This window comes from Macaca nemestrina, chromosome 3, assembly GCF_043159975.1.
Source record: "Macaca nemestrina isolate mMacNem1 chromosome 3, mMacNem.hap1, whole genome shotgun sequence".
NCBI lineage: Eukaryota > Metazoa > Chordata > Mammalia > Primates > Cercopithecidae > Macaca > Macaca nemestrina.
Genome location: NC_092127.1, coordinates 73993833 through 74008842, shown reverse-complemented (window position 1 = coordinate 74008842; position 15010 = coordinate 73993833). Strand labels below are relative to the sequence as shown.

The following is a 15010-nucleotide window of genomic DNA, read 5'->3' as shown; positions in this document are numbered from 1 at the left end:
ATTAACTCAAGATGGATTCAAGACTTACATATAAGACCCGAACCTATAAATTCCTAGAAGTAAACGAAGAAAAAAATGTTTGTAGACATTGCCCCAGGGAAACAATTGATGGCTAAGAACTCAAAAGGAAATTTTTTAAAAACCCAAAAATCATCAATGGTACTTAAACTAAAAAGCTTTGCACAGCAAATAAATAAGTAAATAAATAAAGAGTGCAAACTGATAACTTACAGAATGGGAGAAAATATTTGCAAACTATGCATCTAACTATAAACTAATATCCAAAATCTATAGACACTCAAACAACTCAATAAGAAAAAAAAATGAATAAACTCATTAAAAAGTGGGCAAAAAGCCTGGCCAACATGATGAAACACTATCTCTGCTAAAAATTAAAATAAAAAAAAATAGCTGAGCATGGTGGCACATGCCTGTGCTCCCAGATACTCAGGATGCTGAGGCAGGAGGATGGCTAGAACCTAGGAGACAGAGGTTGCAGTAAGCTGAGTTTGCAGCACTGCACTCCAGCCTGGGTGACAGAACAGACCCTGTCTGAAGGAGGAAAAAAAAAAAAAAAAAAAAAGAAGAGAGAGAAAAAAAAAAAGGAGGAAAAGGATGAAGACATAAGCAGATAAGCAGACAACATTTAAAAATGCCCAATATCACTAATTATCACAGAAATGAAAAGTAAAACCACAATGAAATGCCATCTTATACCATTCAGAATGGTTATTAAAATGTCAAAAAACCCTAACAGATGTTGGTGAGAATGTCGAGAAAAAGGAATACTTATACACTGTTGGTGTGAATGTAAATTAATACAACCTCCATGAAGAATAGTATGGATATTTCTCAAAGAACTAAAAATAGAACTACCATTTGACTTAGCAATCCCACTGTTGTGTATCTACCCAAAGCGAAAGAAATTGTCACATCAAAAAGACACCCACCCTGATATGTTTATTGTAGCACTATTCACAATAGCAAAGTCATGGAATTAACCTAAATGTCCATAAATCAAGGATTGAATAAAGAAAATATTTATGCTGTGGAATGTTACTCAGCCATGAGAAGAATGACTCTTTTTTTTTTTTTTTTTTTTTTTTGCAAAAACCTGGATTGAAGTAGAACACATTATCGTAAACTAAATAACTGAGAAGCAGAAAGTTCACTGCCACATGTTCTCACTTATACATGGAAACTAAATAATGTGTAAACATAGACATACAGAGTGGTATAATAGACATGATTGGCTCCAAATGTGTGAGGGTAAGAATAGGTGAGTGATGAGAAATTACTTATTGGGTACACTGTTCACTGTTTAGGTGATGGAGATACTAAAACCATACTTTATCACTGTGCAATATATGTAATAAAACTGCAATTGTACTACCTAAAACTACAGAAATGAAAATTAAAAAGATTAATAAAATAAAAAATAATAATTTTCTGGGGGCATATAGTGAAAACATTTCATTTTGAGTGAATTTAAAAGAATTGAAGAGATATTTGAAACAGTGACAACAGACAAGTTTTTCTGGTGAAGAAAACAACAATGGAGTATTAAAATAATAGAAGACTTTATTATTTTAAGATTAGACTAATGACAATATACTTGTAGACTGATAGGAAAGATCCAATGAAAATGAGAAATCATGATAGAAAGGATAAATGGTGAACTAATGAAATAATGTCCTTGAGTAAGAGAGAAGGGAGAAATCTATTAATGAAATGATGACATAGTTATTGATAGCAGCAGAGACGGTTCTTCTAGAGTACTAGAAAGGAAGACAGTATATGTGGAGGCAGTAGATAGTAAAGATGATGTGAGCTTGTGTATGATCTTTTTAATGTCTTCCATTTCCTGGGTGAAGCAAGAAACAAGGTTGAAAGGGAAGATGAGAATGAAATACTTAACATCTGAAGAGATGAAAAAATTAAAAAAAAAAACATCTAGGAGAAAGGTGTAGTAAATAACCCCAAAAATGTAGGTATTGGTCATGAATGTAAAGTATAATTAGTCTGATAATTTTTACCTGCTACTTTCAGCTGCATTAAAGCAAATGAAAATTAAGGAGATATAATCAAAGTTAGCATTTTGTCAAAAGTTTATAATTAAAGAGAGAACAAATATAGAATTTATATTTATTAGGGGTGATTACAATTATTGTACTTCCCATCAAAGGTGGGACAAGAAGACCTGGGGGAGATGAGAGATAGTGAAAAGTTTCCAACATCAATTCGTGGGTCTTAGTAGATCAAAATATTGGAGATGCGATGCTAGAATGAATGAGATTTATTGCGTTCTGCTTTGCTTTGTGCCCTTTAGTAAATAAAAATTTCTTTTCTCAGCATATTTTTCTGGTCACTTTCACTAGTAAAACACCTGGACAACTATTACTTAATGTATTCACATTTCTATTAGGCATAAGAAAATCTTCCCGCCATGTAGATTGGAAAGTCTTGCTATTTTGGAAAAAGGAGGTGTTGGTCAAAGAATGAGATGTTCAAAACTGAAAATGCTGAGGTGTGGTAGGTAGAGCAATGGTCCCCAAGGTTGTCCACATCCTAATTTCTAGAACCTGTGCATATGTTACCTTACAAATCAAAGGGGAATCAAAGTTACAGTGGGATTAAATGATAATCAGCTGAATTTATAATAGGAAGATTATCCTGGGTTATCTGGGCAACCCTGATGTAATCACATAGGTCCCTGTAAGTGAAAGAGGGAGACAGAAAAGAGGATCACAGTGACTTGAAGGGAGAAAGATTTGACCTGTTCCTACTGGCTTTGAAGATTCATGAGGAAGGCCATAAGTTAAGGGAAGCAGGTGACATCTAGCAATTTGAAAGTGCAACAGATTCTTCCTTAGAGCTTCCAAAAGAAATGCAACCCTACTGACACCTGGATTTATGCTCTGTGAATTCCACTTTTATCTATCAGAATTGTAAGGCCATACATATGAATCGTTTAAGCCTCTCAGTTTGTGATAATTTGTTGCAGCAGCAATAGGAAACTAATACAGGAGGAATTGCAAGAATTTGTGAGGATAAGGTTCCGGGTGCAAACATGGAAGTGAGAGGCACAAACTTGGGCAAAGGAAAAGTTATTTGAGGAAAGGAATAGAAAAACCATCAGGCCAGGAGTGGGAGGATATTCATATTTATGTTGAAAGGTGATATGATTTGGCTGTGTCCCCACCCAAATCTCATCTTGAATTGTAGTTCACGTAAACCACATGTGTGGTGAGAGGGATCCAGTGGGAGGTAATTGAATCATGGGAGTGTTTTCCTCTACGCTATTCTGTGATAGTAAGTTCTCATGAGATCTGATGGTTTTTTTAAGGGGCTTCCGCCTTGGTTCATCTCACATTCTTCTTCCTGCCATCATGTGAAGAAGGACATGTTTGCTTCCCTTTCTGCCAGAATTGCAAGTTTCCTGAGGCCCCCCCAAGCCATGATGAACTGTGAGTCAATTAAACCTCTTTTATTTATAAATTACCCAGTCTCTGGTATGTCTTTATTAGTAGCATGAGAATAAACGAATAAAAAAGCACAGGATGGGTAGAGTTAGAGTGACTTTTAAGAAGCCCTCTGATATAGATCTATCCCTTTGTTCATCTGCCTCCTTGTCTCTTTGTGTGAAGAAATGAGATAACTCTCGCCAACATCCCAGCTACTGATCTCCCTAGGCCATTCTTATAGTATTGCTGATAGCTTAGATTTTTTTTCATTCCTTCACCAATAGAAATTTCAAGGAAACCACCAATACACCAGAAATGTGAATGAATGTAAAACATTTTAAGTGGCATGTATTATGCTATCTTTTCTATTCCTTTATCTTTTTACTAACAGGTGTTGGTTTTAGGGACTAAATAGCTTAATTCTACCATCTGTTTGTGAATAAAGCCATACTCTTATTTAGTTTTGTTGTTGCTGTCTTGAGACATGGTCTTGTTGCTGCCCATACTGAAGTGCAGTGGTGCATTCATGGCTCACACAGCCTCAACCTGCTGGGCTCGAGTGATCTTACCTTCTTAGATTCTGCAGTAGCTGGAACTCTAGGTGCAAGCCACAATGCATTGCTTTTTTTTTTTTTAATTTTTGTTTATAAACACAGGGTTTGGCTACATTGAACAAGCTGGCCTCGAACTCCTGGGCTCAAGAACTCCTGAACTCGAACTACATTGCACAAGCTGGCCTCGAACTCCTCGAACTCCTCAGCCTTGGCCTCCCAAAGTGCTGGAATTATAAGCTTGAACCACTGTGCCCGGCCCTACTCAATATTTAAGCCTCATTTTACAGTTTATAAAGAGGGACAGAAAAACTATTAAAATAAATATATAGTTATAGAATAATGAAATCCCTCTGGCAGCTTATGATTGTGTAGATCATCCTTGCAACACGAAGTTCATAGACAGGATTCCAGAAAAGGCATCTGATAAACCACAGTTATAATGCTCCTTCCACCTCCACATTTCTGAAAGGAAGCTTGTTACCGACTGAAGGGAAAATAAGTTTTAATATTTTTATATGTCTAGAATTAATGAAAACAGTTTGGTATAAGCTCTCCATGTATTTGAGGATTTTTCAAGAATACTGCAAGCATGTTATGTAAAGAACACTTTCAGGTGATTGATAGTTGAATATATTTTTATTGTTGCAAGATTGTTCAAACGTACTGTATGTTATGGTTAAAAATTCAAAATATGGTTATAGGTTTCAATATAATAACAAGCAATTTAATAACATCTCTGTTTTCAAAGCTAACCAGCATTAATAATGAAATTGTCCATTATTTCCGAATTGCTTTGTGCTTTGGTTTATGCATTTTAGTAAATTAAAATTTCTTTTCTCACCTTGAGAATTTTTCTGGCCCCTTTCACTATTAAAATACTTGGACAACTATTACTGCAATTTATTTGCATTTCTATTATGCATAAGAAAGTCATCCTGCCATGTACATAGGAAATTCCTGCTATTTGTAGCTTTTTATTTTTTTAAATATATTTTAAACTGACAAAAATTATATAAATTTATTGTATACAACATGCTGTTTTGAAATGTGTACGCATTGTGAAATGGCTAAGTTGAGCTAATTAACATATGTATTGCCTCACAGACATTTCTGGGGTGAAAAAAAAATGCTTCAAATCTGCTCTATTATAAATTTTCAATAATACAATACATTACATTGTTATTAACTATAATTACTATGCTGCATAATAGATCTCTTGAACTTATTCCTTTACTCTAATTGAAATTGTGTATTCTTCCATCAGTATCTCCCCAGATCCCACCCCTCAGTCCCTGGTAACCACCTTTCTACTCTCTACTTCTATGAGATCAACATTTTTACAATTCACCTATGAGTGAGATTATGTGGTATTTGTTTTTCAGTACTTTGGCTTATTTTATCAGAAGAGGATATCTAGTATTACACAGCTAACATTTCAATTAATTTATTTAAAGATAAAGTTCTTTAGATCATACACCAAAATTTTGAAAGAGTTTCAAATGGTGCCAAAGTAGCATTGAAGGTTGAACCTAAATTCTCTAAATTTGATTTTAAAATGTTCAAGTTAATTAAGAGAAAATCATCTCTTAATAAAATATGAGTATTCAGCATTTTGACCGAAGGAAGCCTGGAGCATTATCACTTAAAGGATACCCGTTCATTGATGTGAAAAAACAGCTAATATTCTCAGTAAAGGGAATGAAATGAGACACCTACGATTAAAAAAATGGCTTTGTAAACTTTTTGATGCTTTTTAATTCATTTAAAAATTTTGCTGTGCAGAAGCTCTTTGGTTTAATTAGATCCCATTTGTCAATTTTGGTTTTTGTTACCATTGCTTTTGATGTTTTATCAAAAGCTCATGAGATTCATAAGAACTAAGGAAAGGTGATTTTGTTTATATTTCAGCTAGATCTTAAAGGGAGCAGCGTAACTTTTGGAACTTCATAAAGAGATATTCAATGTGAATGAACACCAAAACAAACAAACAAACAAACAAAAAGGTGCCAGACCTAACGGTTTACTTCCTTCTGCTAAATCTTCTCTACTAAAATATTAATGACTTTGTATTGCATAAAAGCAAAAAAGAAAAAAAGCAAAACACCCAATAAATTTCTCAGTTATCAATCAATTTTGAAGTAACATCTGCATTTAATTATGTTATGTGCATATAAAAGACAATAATAAGTGCTGGAAACTCAATCCTGTTACCATTTCAAAAGAAAACTGTCAGGTCTAAAGTCAAGGTTTCAACAAGAAGAATTTCCCTAAATGTTGCTGTCTGAAGAATACAATACCTGAAAGAAAGACATTTCTGGTAAATATATGCTCATAAATATTTTAAAAAATCAATGTTAAAATTCAAATTACAAAGAAAATCTGTTATTTAGATTAACAGAGAAGAGAATCAATCATTGAAAAGTTCGTATTAGTCATTGTAATAACGACATAGAAACAAATAAGATAATGATAACAAAGCGACTTGTGTTAAAGAGGATGACTTGAAGGAATAGCGATTATTAAATATCTGATTACATATTTTGTCAGTTAAAATATATGTCTTTTTTATATGCGTTTGTTATAAGAAGCAGGTCGGGGTAGTAGTAGCCAGCGCGAGTGAAGAGCCGGGAGAGGGCGCAGTAGGTGAGGAAGGTCAGGTCCAGGAACTCTAGCTCCTTGCCACTCAAGAAATGTCCTCCTTTTCAGAATGTGCTTTGCGCATGTCTCGTCTCAGTGCTCGTCTAATTGGTCAAGTCCCCAGGCCTACTGATTCCAAAGCTATGAAAGTAGCGAAACTTTAGAGAACCGCCCTTGGCCAAGAAGCAGACGTATGACTGGGATCCAGATCACAATGCTTACACGGCACTCACAGGAACACTCCGATTTCTTGGTCTCTACAGAGATGAGCATCAAGATTTTAAAGATGAGCAAAAACGACTAAAGAAGCTTCATGGAAAGGGGAAACCAAAGAAGGGAGAAGGGAAAAGAACAGCAAAAAAGATAGTGTTGGTCCCTCAAGAGGGAGAATTTCTTCCTCAGTGGCAGAGAGAAGAAAGTGCATTTATTGCTTTTCCACATATTGGAGGAATGTCATAATGAAATGAAGGTTATTTGGAGGAATACAATCATCTCCTGGTTGAAATCTATTCCAGTTAAATTGCGACTGGTTTGCTGAACACATTCTAACCGTGCAAAACTCTTTTGGCCTTAGTTGTGTAATGTGAAGTTTACCTAATTCTCTAATGAAATGAATACATAAGCTGTTGTTTAATGATTTGTTTGGGGTGGGGTAGGATGGTGGAGGAATGGAGTGGGGGAACCTCATTAAGTGAGCGTCCTATAGTGTCCTCATTTCTCGATTCTTGCTTACTCAGTCACTCAACCCTAAACTTCTTTCATCTCGGGTCCTTCAGCCACTGTCTCCATCACCAAGCTCACAATTTTTCTGTGTCTCTTCACCTACTCCTTTGAGAAATCTGTTAAGATGAATTTTCATGGTAAATATCTTTTAAAATACTTCCCTTACCTAGAAAGGAAATATTGAATACCTGCTCTATACAAGATACTGGGGCCCTGGTAATACAAGTGATTAGCAAGAGAAATACTCCCTACCTCATATAAGTTTCAGTCTTGTGGGAAGGACTAACATACAACTGTATTACACGCTACAAAGGAAAAAAGCCAGACTTCTATAGGAGTGTGGATGATTGGGGCCGGGTGCGGTGGCTCACACCTGTAATCCCAGCACTTTGGAAGACCTAGGCGGGTGGATCACGAGGTCAGCAGATCGAGACCATCCTGGCTAACACGGTAAAACCCCGTCTCTACTAAAAATACAAAAAAAAAAAAAAAAATAGCCAGCCAGAGTGGTGGGCGCCTATACTCCCAGATACTCCAGAGGCTGAGGCAGGAGAGTGTGGTGAACTCGGGAGGCAGAGCTTGCAGTGAGCGGAGATTGGACACAGCGAGACTTGGACTCAAAAAAAAAAAAAAAAAAAAAAAAGGTGTGGATGGTTGGATGCAAAGAGACACAGCCAGAAGCGCAAACCACATTAGGGAATTTAAAGAAAGCCTCCCTAAAGAAATGATATGTAGGGGCCGGACACGGTGGCTCATGTCTGTAATCCCAGCACTTTGGGAGGCCGAGGCGGGCAGATCACCTGAGGTCAGGAATTCAAGTACAGCCTGACCAACAGGGAGAAACCCTGTTTCTACTAAAAATACAAAAAATTAGCCGGGCATGGTGGTGCATGCCTGTAATCCCAGCTATTGGGAAGGCTGAGGCAGGAGAAACGCTTGAACTCGGGAGGTAGAGGTTGTGGTGAGCTGAGATCGAGATAAATAAGAGGTAGCCAGAAGAAAAATGGTGAGAAAGGTGTTTGAGGCAAGAGAGTACCATTTGAAAAGCCCTAAGATATGAAGAATTTGTGTGTTCAAAGAACACTGACTTGTTCATGGTTGGCCATAAGAAAATAGACGCCAGATCATGAAGGGCTTTGCAAATTCTGTGAAAAAGCTTGAACATAACCAGAGGTTATTTCTGTGAGAGATGACTGTTGTATAGATCTGAGTAGCTAGCTGCTGGTTTTATTGTATTCTAGCAATGAGTTTTCAAAGAAATTGTGAGGGCTTCTCTGATTTTTTTCCCAAGAGTTGTTCTGAATCTTTAGCATGTCCAGTAAATTTTTTTTAAGTATATGTGCTGCCGAAGTAAGCACAATTTTTAATACTTTTTATTACTGTGGTAAAAACATAGAATTAATTATCTTAACTGTTTTTAAATGTGCAATACAATAGTGTCAACTGTATGCATGTTATTGCATTAAAGTACTTTTAACCCCTGTTTCTACCTCTCAGGTAAAGAGAACACAGTGCATAGGCAGGAGTATGTATACCAGTACTCCAGCCACAGTTTTCTTTCTCTGTAACACTGAATGATTCCTGAACTAGAAAGAATCCCAGTACATATGTTTAAACAAATGATCCTTTTAAAGAAACCTAATCCAGATGGTATGGCTAAGGCCTATTTTATAGCCTGTTAAAAAAAAAATACTGAACTAGAATTGGGTGGTTTGTATGTGATAGAAGTGAATTCCAGCAGAAGGCTGAGAATTCATTCATTAGGAACCCTTTACTGGGTACCTGCCATGTGCCTGACACATAACAGTTGTAGAGGATACAGAGACAAATGGACTCAGTCCCTAAGACTGTGTGAATGAGCACGTGTGTGTTACAAAATGTTGGCAAGATCTCAGAAATTTTCTTAAACAGGTGCAGATGCACTGTTACTCTTGGTCAATGCAGCCAAGCCAGGTGTGTGTGGATGATTACCCCAGGAGGTTGGGCTGAGAAACAGCTTCTCAGCCTGAACCCAGTGTAGCTAAGTAGATGTTTGAATTATGTGATCTCCAACAATTGGAAAAGATCTGAATGTAAGAGGAACTTAGGAGTAGCATGATATTTTAAAGAGAATTACTGCAATAAATACTAACAGCAGACCTGAGTCAGAAAACAAGTAAAGAATCAATGTATTGGTTTGCTGATGGAAGCGCTTCAATGAGATCTCAGACTCTGACCCTGCAGTGAGCCTTGGCAATGGTTGATAGCGAGGTTTGTGGATAATGCAGCAATAGATTAGTGTGCCACTGCTCCAGGCTGAAAATCAAAAATGAAAACTAAAATCTATTTGTACATAAGCTATACCTTTAAACCAACTGATGGAGCAAGTTGTGTGACTAAAAACAGCTCTGTACTGAACTAAGACGGACCAACTGGAAACTATTAATAGAAGAAAAGGAAAATTTAACTCTTGACAACAGAGAAGTCAATAAATTTCAGGACACCAGTGACCAAAGGTTAAGATGAAGACTAAATGCAATCCGAAAAAAATTTTAACTCAAAGTTTGGACTAGCTAGTTTGTTTAATTGGATTTCTCTAGTTTGTTTAATTGGATTTCTCTGGCCAAAACTTAAACTATTGGTGCTTTCTAATTGAGTCCATTGTGCATGAACCATTTTGCCCTCAATTTCAGCACTGCATAGTAAAAAGACTGGGTTTTGTATTCAAAAGTCATGGGTTTGTGACACAGTGTACTTACTGGTTATGTGACCTTAAGTCACTTACCTTCTCCGAACCTCTTTCCTTCCCTATAAAATCATAATACTTCATTAGATTAATGAAATATTAAGGTACTTGTGAAAAGGGCTCTAAATTATAAAAGTTAAACACATCTGCTAAAAATATAAAGTTCCCCACATTTACAAGCAGCAATATAGGTTCAGGAAGAGGAGGCAGATGAGAGATAACATCTTATTGTTTATGTAATCATGGGCTTCAGAAGTTTATTTTTCTATGTTCCATATATGTGTGTGTTTCAAAATAAACATAAGGCATCATATATATAAACATATATAACCATAATGCTTGTATTTAAAAATCATCTTCCAAGAAAGAATAAATCAAAATTTGAAATTCGAAAAAAGAAGCAGGTGCACAGTTTTCAGTAAATGAAAAATAACAGAGATTAACAGAAAAAATTACTTGAAATTATATCAAACTTTTCTTAGAAAGGAGAAGTTAGATAGCAGATAGTTGTATTCTTATAATATAACAACAGATAAAATATTATCAATTTGATGAAGTGTCACATTAGCATGACAACAATATACATGTCACCTAGAATATTTATATATCTAATAATATATCTAGAATGTATAGTTTCCAGAAACCTTACGTTTCTCTGGAACCTTAATAAAATCTTTTGAAATTATGAGCATGGCATGTTGATTTAACTGTGACACTTCTTAACAATATATATCTTTAGAACGATGACTGATTCAACTGTTTCCCACCAGTATCATGTAGTGTAATTGGTACTTTCCATAATCAATGATTAGTAAACATTTGTTGAATCAAATAGAAAATATCCAGTACTTTCTAGTTAATCTGTTGAAGTTCTAAGAAAAGAGAAATTAAATTTAATGCTACTACCAAGAGTTCCTGGAGTTCTATGTAGTTTTAATGAGTTACCAAAAGCAGTATAACTGTATAATTTTTCTCAATCTTTTCATTTAATACTAAAAAAGTAATTTTCATGCAATTAAAAGGTGTATATAACAGGGAATTTGGTCTATTATTCAATTCTTATGTGAACAACCTAGTCTCATCATATATACATTTTCACATTCATTAAGCATTCTTTCATTTAAAAACCAACTGGATATATGTTTTACAACATGATAGTTATTGGGGATACAATATGAGTAAGCTATGATAGACCATTATTAAGAAATTCTGAAGAGAAATGCAAACACTCACTGAAATAATAAAATATATAATATGTTAGGTATAATGATAGAGGTATACACAGTGTTCTCTGTGTTATCAAGAATGAGAACCTAATAATAGCAACTAATAACTACCTAATATTAAATGTGTGCCATGTACTGTGCTAACTTCTTTACATATTCACATTTATGACATACAGTTATTGGTTCAAGAATAGACATATGTGAAATAAATGAGAATCTCAGGACTCTTTCTTATCATGCCAGGAGATAATAGAATCTCTTTCTTGGCAAATATTGGTGTACATAGAGTATACCTATTTTGACATTGTAAGAGAAAAACCCCGAGAAGAAAGCCTGTCTGAAGCTGACACAGCTAAGGGAAATTGGAGTGAATTCACAGACATGAAGCCACTGAAGTAAGCTAACTGTGAATCTTGCTCTATTTCTAGACTTTCAATTACTTGAACCAATACATTCCCTTTTTAAGTGAGATTGAGCGAGGTTTTCTAAGACTTGTTACTTGAGTGGAAAAGGACAATTGGTTTAAATACTATGATCTTTTCATATGGTTTTCAAAGCCCTCCCAACCTTTACACATTTCTCCTTTCCCTAATAAATTCTAATCCACCTACTAAGATTGAACTCAACTCTAATAACCTATATTAAGCCTTTCATGATCTCTCCAGTCAGAAGTAATTAATTACCTCTTTTCCTTCCATTGTATCTAGTGGCACTGATTTAACTGTCTTGCATTTTAGTTAGCTGTTTTTCATAAGAATTCCCTTACTGACTTTGTGATTAGAAAGATGAGGTTCAAATGTCAATTTCTCCAGTTATTAGTTGGAAGTTCATTAAACTAATTTGACTTAGAACTTCTTCATATCTGTAAAATAGTGATGATAAAAACTAAATTATAAGATTAAATAGGATGAAATTAGATAACACATACATTATGGATGAAATTGTATCTCCCACAAAAATATATATTAAAATTCTAACTCTCAATAGCTCAAAATGTGACGTATTTGGAAGCAGAGTCATTGAAGATGTAATTGGCTAAGAAAAGATCATACTGGAGTAGAGTGGGCCTCTAGTCAAATATGATTGGTGTCATTATAAGGTGACAGACACGCGAGGAAAGAGAGACACGCAAGGAGAACACCATGTGACAATGAAAGCAAAAAATTGGAATTACGCAGTTGCGAACCAAAGATCAGCAGAGATTGCCTGCAAACCACCAGAAGATAGGAAGAGGCAAGTAAGGATTTCAGGGGGAGCATGGCCTTTCTAATGAGACAGGAAATTGGTCCTGATCCAGGCCCAAAGAGAGAGTTATTGGATTTCACGCAAGAAAGAATTCAGGGTGAGTCTGCAGTGCAAAGTAACCTTAAGTTTATTAAAAAAGTAAAGTAGTGAAATTACAGCTACTCCATAGACAGAGTAGGATGTTTCCAAGAGTAAGAAGACTGACTACCATCTTCATTTTGTACTTTTAGACTTCAGAACTATGAGACAATAAATTTCTGTTATTTTTAGCTACCCAATCTGTGGTACTTTGTGAAGACAGCCCTAAGAAACTAATACAACATGGAACATACTGCTTACTGTTGAGCAAAAAGTTAAACTTATCTGAAACCTACTAGGTAGGCAATGAATACCAGCTAAATTTTAAAAGATTTTATTGATCTCTATATTATTCTCAGTACCTAACACCAACAGATTCACACACATGCATGCACACACGTTTATATAGTATTTATATGTATACTGTATTCATATAAATATACACTAAATATACTGTATATATTTGTGCAACATGTATTTATTTTATTATTTATCTGTATAACAGTTTTTCAATGTATATTAAGATCAACATTGTCCTTTCAGGTCAAGGCTGCATGAACTTCTCTCCCCACCTCTTCTCTTTCTGATACATTGATACTCATGGTCTATCAGTCTTCCATAAGAATAGCAACAGGACAGCAATGACATCTATTTCTTCATGACTCTACACCTGTTTTATCTTGCCACCTGTAGAAGAAAGCTGGCATCACTGAACATTAACGGGATTTATTTTATAAATGGGCCTGCAGCTAACAAATTAAAAAGACAAATTAAACTTTAAGTTAGGGGAGTCAATTTAAGTATCACAGGACTCAATGTTCTCATGGCCTAATAGATCGTAATTATTTCATTTCGTTAATTGTTGGAAGTGTATTAATTGTGGAAGAACATTTTAAACTATATTAAATCATATTTAAAGTACACTGTACATTTAGCCTGCATATAGTATAATTTATTTTGAATGCACAGTATTAAATAAAATATTTTAAAGAAGACTGATAATAGAACTATGTCCTTCCTTTTAACTCAGGTCCAGATTCACACATGACCTTACACCACTGGATTTCATGAGTCTCAAGCCTTTGGGACTCAAACAAAGACTATACCATTGGCTCTCTTGGGTCTCCAGCTTTCCAACTGCAGAACATGGGATTTCTGAGACTCCATAATAATAAAATCCAACCCCTTGTAGTGTATATCTTTGTATATATGTATCCTATTGGTTTTGTTTTTCTGGGAAACCCAAACTTACACACACTATATGAATATTATTTATGAAATTTCTTTCTTGCCTCAGTTTCTTAAAATGGAAGTAATCTGAATTACTTAAGCATGTGAAGCTGTATCCACTAGTGAATTCAGGTATATATTCTGGATATGAGGAAATGTGAATTCTGAGTATTCTATAAATTCTGGCACCTAAAGTTATATATATCATATACACTGGAGTCCTAAATTGTGCACCAAACCATTTATATATGGCTGTGTCAAGTTGTAACCACTGATATAACAAACCACATATTGCATAGCAGCAACTGGAGCCTTGAACACATAGTTTAAAGAGGTACATTTTGCCTGCTTTGAAGTAATGTCTGAAGTTATATACACTGAAAACATGTAATCTGAAATCTTGCACGTTGAACACATTGCCATCTCAAGCTCTACCTTGAAATATTATTAGCCTTGTTTATTTTTGCTTTTTTTAAACACCAGCATGTAAAGCTATGCAGACAGAGCTTTCAATCTTTATTAACTTTTCCCTTTCATCCAGAGGCACAGTTTTAAGGGCCTATGTTTAGGCATATTCACATGTGTAGGTCAACAGTCTGGGTTTTATTTCATTACTGACTTTTAAACATCTGCAATTTTCCATGGCTTATTAGCTTAGGTGGGTAATGTCTGATGTTAACGTGGTCAACGTTGTGCGTTCCATGTCACTATGAAAATGATTTCTGGACCTTCCTTCTTGTTTTTTTTCCTTCCTTTCTCTCATAATTGTATCTACTCAGACAAGTTTTCTCATTAGTATATGCCCAGGTACTAAAAAGGAATCTGGCAAAAAGGATGACTATGTGTACTGAAATTAACAGAACTAATGTTAAAAATCTATAAAGAGTAATCAAATTTCCTATTTCAGTTCAGTTCTGAAAAGCTACAATAGAACTGGGTGATGTGCTATCAAAGGACATAAAAATTAATGGTGTCCAAGTTACCCAAAATTTGCTTGTCAGACAAACAACTATAAAGCAGGCAATAATACCAGTTAGACTATTACAAATACTATAGTGACTTATTAAAACCAGTTGCTTAATATAATTTACATTAAAACTATAACTATTTTGGGGGATTAGTGAAGTA

General features: G+C 35.1%; 1 pseudogene; it reads left to right on the top strand.

Annotated features, from left to right (window-relative positions):
* The first annotated feature begins 6708 nt into the window (after positions 1 to 6708).
* LOC105486420 (small ribosomal subunit protein mS33 pseudogene) lies at positions 6709 to 7114 on the top strand (annotated as a pseudogene).
* Positions 7115 to 15010: the final 7896 nt, after the last annotated feature.